The sequence below is a fragment of the Gigantopelta aegis genome, chromosome 1 (genome assembly GCF_016097555.1).
Source record: "Gigantopelta aegis isolate Gae_Host chromosome 1, Gae_host_genome, whole genome shotgun sequence".
Classification (NCBI taxonomy): Eukaryota; Metazoa; Mollusca; class Gastropoda; order Neomphalida; family Peltospiridae; genus Gigantopelta; species Gigantopelta aegis.
Window position 1 is genome coordinate 44,688,307 of NC_054699.1, and position 7,084 is coordinate 44,695,390.

Genomic DNA, 7,084 nt, shown 5'->3' on the forward strand with positions numbered 1-7,084 from the left:
GGATTGTTGTGGTATTAGAGCGGGACTCGTTGCCTACCGTTTGGTAGTCAGGAATTGCCAAAAAAAGACATAGGTTGGTCTCTGACTGTAATGAGAGCGTGTTTATGTCCAAATGTCCGTCTAGCTCTCTTACAGTCAGAGTACTCGGGCTAGTAGTGTAGGGGCATATGTACCGTAGCAAACGCGTTGATTAATTAAATTTACAAACTGCACAATAATTATGACTAACTCTTTTTACGAGATATGCTCAACCAAATACATGTATTAAAACAATAATAAAAAACAAAAAAAGAAACTAGATATATAGATCGAACTAAAATCTCGCTGCTTGTTAACTATTATCTGATATTCGTATACAGACCGCGGTTTTGACATTGTCGCGATGATCTAAATTTAGACAACCAAACACGCTACATCAGTCAGACTGGTTTTTACACTAAGTTACGTTAAACGTATAGAGGGTTCCGCGATGTGCTAAAAATAGCAATATTACCCATACCTCTGTGCGGCCGGCCATGGTGGAGGGCAAACAATAGCGTTTCATTGTTGTATACGAATACGAGCTTCGCAGTTTAAAGCCGCACACCCTAGTTCCATCCAGCGAAAATAAATTATAATTTGGTTAATCTACAAACCTGCAACACACTTTGATCACGTTTTTATCAAATGGAGTGAACAAGCAGGTTTTATATCGATAAATACCATGGGAATCCCCATGTCCCAATTGCTTGAAATAATTTTGAAAGTTAGTATTCTGATGTCACCGGTAGATGTCGCTCAAAGCACAACAATGCCTACGTCACGACAAATTTCACAGAGTGCGCACAGACTTGGGGTGCGTTCTTTTCACCTCTCCTGGACATGTTCCAACTGTTCTGTCCTGGTTGTATCCCCTCTCCAGATATTGTAAGACTTAGCAAAATTATTGGTTTTAAGGGTTTGTAACGTTTTGTATTGAGACGCTTACTTGTCTGAACTTTATTGTTACTGAAAATATTCACGAACTGTGAAGAAAAATCTCACAAATTGCGCGAACCGTGCACGAGAAAACAAACCGAACCAAAATGATAACGGTCACGTGGTATACCAACATCTGTGACGTTTACACAGGAAGATTTCCTCTAAAAATAGATTGGACCTCGCTTGCTTAGGTCTCATTACACAGATGTCATCTGCCATTGAAACCCATGTTAAACTGCCCAACTTCAAGCGAAGATTGCCCATAGAACGGGTTCTCGTTGGCACTAACAACATACACCATTGCGAACATACATTATATTAGCATTTATTTTCACTCCAAACTTGAGAACATTTCCGTCTCAGTTTTTGGCTATATGACCGCATCTGGCTGTAGTACCGGTCCGAACAGGTGGTTCATTAACCGATTCACTCCGGCTGTCACTTGTGCTATATACCCATGTCCCAAAAGGTCGATGCACAATATTACAAAATAACATGGGCAAAATACAGCCAGAAGGCTTACCATTAAACATACATATTGTTTTAATTCTGTAGCCTCCTCTTATGAGACGACCCCTGTAACTGCTGCACAAGGCGGAATCGCCCAGTCTCGAAATAGATCGCCGAGCTTTGCAATTGTTGCGACGGAGTGTCACGAAGCGTAGCTGAATGTGGGTGCTGTCGGGTTTCTTTCTGTAGTAAGTGTATTAGTGATTAATATGTGGATTTTTTTGTATCACTTAACTCGAAAATGATTGATGTAAAGGTATTTGATGTCAAATATGGGATTCTTGTGGTATTAGAGCGGGACTCGTTGCCTACCGTTTGGTAGTCAGGAATTGCCAAAAAAAGACATAGGTTGGTCTCTGACTGTAATGAGAGCGTGTTTATGTCCAAATGTCCGTCTAGCTCTCTTACAGTCAGAGTACTCGGGCTAATTGAAGTCCTGCCAAATTTGTGTAAAATGCAGAGAAATGGGTGTGATTCGGTCCCTTAGCCCACGTGTGTTTGTTTACATTGATATAACGCGGAAAAGAGCTGGACAACAGATGTCGTCCTTTCGAGTGTTCAATGGGCCCAGGCAGGTAATGTTTCCCGTGAAATTAATAAAAGTGCTACAGCCACTGGGGCTACATGAGAATACATAGTGAAATTAATTGTGGTCTGAGGCCAGCTATTATTAGGTGTTGATGCCTTCCAACATGGCCGACCGCTATGGATCGTGGGTAATCTAGAATGACGCGTAACCCTCTATTGATAAGGTTGGGAAGCAGTTAAACCGCTTGGCTATTTTCGTTTTGAACTTTGTAATCGTTAGGTTTTTATGATTAAAAAAAAATATATATAACATCAATTGACATCGAAAGTATTTTCCGTCAACCATGACGCACACAGATTTTATTTAGGAGTATTTTAGGTAAATATTGCGTCAAATACGCAGGATTTCTGTGTCATGTGGATGAAGCGCAGCAGTCGAGCAGACGACAGACGATAGGTCTCAGTGGTGGGCTCAATTCCAAGTAGGCCAGCTAGCTGGCCTCAGATTACAGTTATCTTCCCATTTGGTTGTCCAAAATCCGGAAGTTTCACCGCGCAAGTAGTCTGCTGTTTGACTGTGATTATTTCATGGCAGACAGCTATGAAGTGGCAACTGTTTGACTGAAGTGACAGGGGATAGCATGTAGTTTGTAAACATGTGTAACTTGTTGACATTGAAGACTTGTTTGTGGTAATCCGGCCCATGCAAAAGTAGTGCTTTTTGTGTAAAATGGGTGTACTCCGGCCTGGTTTAGAGGGTGTGTCTGTTTAAACCAATATGCTGGGAGAAAGAGCTGGACAACAGGGGTTGTCCTTTTCAGGGTATGTGTCCCCCATGCAGGCAAAGGTACATACAAAACTTCACGGGCCTGCTGATATTAATAAAAATGTTATAGCCACTAAGGCTATATAGAAACATATAGCGAAATTAATTGTGGTCTGAGGCCTGATATAGTTCACACATTACACCGGTTAAATGCTTGATTCTGATGAAAGTATTATAACCAGAGAGGTGAAATTACACAGACTGATTGTGCATACCACAAGGAATATGAAAACTAATTTATTTATTTTCTAAATATTTTATTAAATTAAAAAACATTTTTTTTGAATTTATTAAAAATTAAAATTAAAATTTTCAACTTTTAAATTTCAGTATCCTCCAAAAATAGCATAAGATGACCTCTGATGTTACTACAGGTTGTTGCAATATTTTTTAACAGTTTTGAGCTAATAATTTGGTAAAAAAGAGCAAAAGTGGATTTTGTTAGTCAATATTGAGATTTTAATTTTTTTTACATATTGAATTTTAATGAGTTTCTCAATTATTGCAATTGGACAGAAGATCTAAATATAATGAATATATCACTACTAAATGTAATTAAACACTTTAAATAAATAGTATACAGTTTTTAACAAGATTAAGTACTCTAATAATACATTTCACCTACATTTATGTAAATTACACACTTCAGTCATTTTTCAAAAATGGTCTTTTATCCTTAGAAAATCTAATAGGCTAATATTCTATGCTGTCTGAATGTATTTATTGTGTTCAGTAATCAGATGCTGGTATACTTGTCAAGTTTATTGCAGAAAATGTGCCAAAAAGGTTAACATTTGGCTTGTAATACATATGGCAGAATAATCCATAATGCATATTCAGTGGTCATTACTACAAACATCCTTCCAATCAAGAAATACTACACTGAGGTATCCCAGACACTGGCACATGACTACACTTGTTAACAGTTATCACTGGAAACTGAAAAATATGGTGCAAGTACCTCTTGGTAGGATTTATATCAGCATTTTGTGACAAAATCTTCATTTTCAAAGTTGTCGTCAACAAAAAAAAATATTATGGTGTATACCTAAGTAATATCTGTAGGGCATATTCATATTAATATGCATTTATATGGACTGTTTTGCCTTTTACAAAGTGGCTACATGTCTAATACAGTAAATGAAGTAGATTAAGTAAATACAGCAGGTCAAAATTGAATATGAGGCCTATCATGTCTAATTTTCCCTGAAATTAGTGTGTAAACATTTGTTGCAAATGGCCCCAATTTTGTGACTTTCACCATCCCTCTGACACATTTCTAATAATGTATCATGAATTCAGTCACCATATCTTTACTAAGCCTCCACTTATCATATCTAAAATGCAAAATTTTACAGTTTTAGATTTTTTTGTTTCTCAAAAATTTAAATTTAAGTTTAATATTTAATTAAAAATGAAGTAAAATCTAATGATTGATTTTTTTTCCTATAAATATTTCAAAATCTTTCCAAGACAACACTGTGCAGATAGAACATATGTAGAAGAAAAAATAGCTGCTCATTGTATGAAGAAATTCCAAAATTTGATAAAGTTATTACATTTTGAAGTTGGTGTCCCTCAAGTTTCCATTGCTAAAATTGGCCATGGCAAGGCACTGTGGTAGGTGTTTTAACACAGCCTCTGTATACTCTCAGTTTAAAGGTGACATACCGATACTTACCGAGCATTGCTTTAATATGTATATCATTGGAATGCATTAGTGTGGGCCAGTTTTTAGGGGAAAAAAATGGACTGATAGGCCTCAGATTACAGTTATCTTCCCATTTGGTTGTCCAAAATCCGGAAGTTTCACCGCGCAAGTAGTCTGCTGTTTGACTGTGATTATTTCATGGCAGACAGCTATGAAGTGGCAACTGTTTGACTGAAGTGACAGGGGATAGCATGTAGTTTGTAAACATGTGTAACTTGTTGACATTGAAGACTTGTTTGTGGTAATTCCGGCCCATGCAAAAGTAGTGCTTTTGTGTAAAATGGGTGTACTCCGGCCTGGTTTAGAGGGTGTGTCTGTTTAAACCAATATGCTGGGAGAAAGAGCTGGACAACAGGGGTTGTCCTTTTCAGGGTATGTGTCCCCCATGCAGGCAAAGGTACATACAAAACTTCACGGGCCTGCTGATATTAATAAAAATGTTATAGCCACTAAGGCTATATAGAAACATATAGCGAAATTAATTGTGGTCTGAGGCCTGATATAGTTCACACATTACACCGGTTAAATGCTTGATTCTGATGAAAGTATTATAACCAGAGAGGTGAAATTACACAGACTGATTGTGCATACCACAAGGAATATGAAAACTAATTTATTTATTTTCTAAATATTTTATTAAATTAAAAAACATTTTTTTTGAATTTATTAAAAATTAAAATTAAAATTTTCAACTTTTAAATTTCAGTATCCTCCAAAATAGCATAAGATGACCTCTGATGTTACTACAGGTTGTTGCAATATTTTTTAACAGTTTTGAGCTAATAATTTGGTAAAAAAGAGCAAAAGTTGGATTTTGTTAGTCAATATTGAGATTTTAATTTTTTTTACATATTGAATTTTAATGAGTTTCTCAATTATTGCAATTGGACAGAAGATCTAAATATAATGAATATATCACTACTAAATGTAATTAAACACTTTAAATAAATAGTATACAGTTTTTAACAAGATTAAGTACTCTAATAATACATTTCACCTACATTTATGTAAATTACACACTTCAGTCATTTTTCAAAAATGGTCTTTTATCCTTAGAAAATCTAATAGGCTAATATTCTATGCTGTCTGAATGTATTTATTGTGTTCAGTAATCAGATGCTGGTATACTTGTCAAGTTTATTGCAGAAAATGTGCCAAAAAGGTTAACATTTGGCTTGTAATACATATGGCAGAATAATCCATAATGCATATTCAGTGGTCATTACTACAAACATCCTTCCAATCAAGAAATACTACACTGAGGTATCCCAGACACTGGCACATGACTACACTTGTTAACAGTTATCACTGGAAACTGAAAAATATGGTGCAAGTACCTCTTGGTAGGATTTATATCAGCATTTTGTGACAAAATCTTCATTTTCAAAGTTGTCGTCAACAAAAAAAATATTATGGTGTATACCTAAGTAATATCTGTAGGGCATATTCATATTAATATGCATTTATATGGACTGTTTTGCCTTTTACAAAGTGGCTACATGTCTAATACAGTAAATGAAGTAGATTAAGTAAATACAGCAGGTCAAAATTGAATATGAGGCCTATCATGTCTAATTTTCCCTGAAATTAGTGTGTAAACATTTGTTGCAAATGGCCCCAATTTTGTGACTTTCACCATCCCTCTGACACATTTCTAATAATGTATCATGAATTCAGTCACCATATCTTTACTAAGCCTCCACTTATCATATCTAAAATGCAAAATTTTACAGTTTTAGATTTTTTTGTTTCTCAAAAATTTAAATTTAAGTTTAATATTTAATTAAAAATGAAGTAAAATCTAATGATTGATTTTTTTTCCTATAAATATTTCAAATCTTTCCAAGACAACACTGTGCAGATAGAACATATGTAGAAGAAAAAATAGCTGCTCATTGTATGAAGAAATTCCAAAATTTGATAAAGTTATTACATTTTGAAGTTGGTGTCCCTCAAGTTTCCATTGCTAAAATTGGCCATGGCAAGGCACTGTGGTAGGTGTTTTAACACAGCCTCTGTATACTCTCAGTTTAAAGGTGACATACCGATACTTACCGAGCATTGCTTAATATGTATATCATTGGAATGCATTAGTGTGGGCCAGTTTTTAGGGGAAAAAATGGACTGATAGGCCTCAGATTACAGTTATCTTCCCATTTGGTTGTCCAAAATCCGGAAGTTTCACCGCGCAAGTAGTCTGCTGTTTGACTGTGATTATTTCATGGCAGACAGCTATGAAGTGGCAACTGTTGACTGAAGTGACAGGGGATAGCATGTAGTTTGTAAACATGTGTAACTTGTTGACATTGAAGACTTGTTTGTGGTAATTCCGGCCCATGCAAAAGTAGTGCTTTTTGTGTAAAATGGGTGTACTCCGGCCTGGTTTAGAGGGTGTGTCTGTTTAAACCAATATGCTGGGAGAAAGAGCTGGACAACAGGGGTTGTCCTTTTCAGGGTATGTGTCCCCCATGCAGGCAAAGGTACATACAAAACTTCACGGGCCTGCTGATATTAATAAAAATGTTATAGCCACTAAGGCTATATAGAAA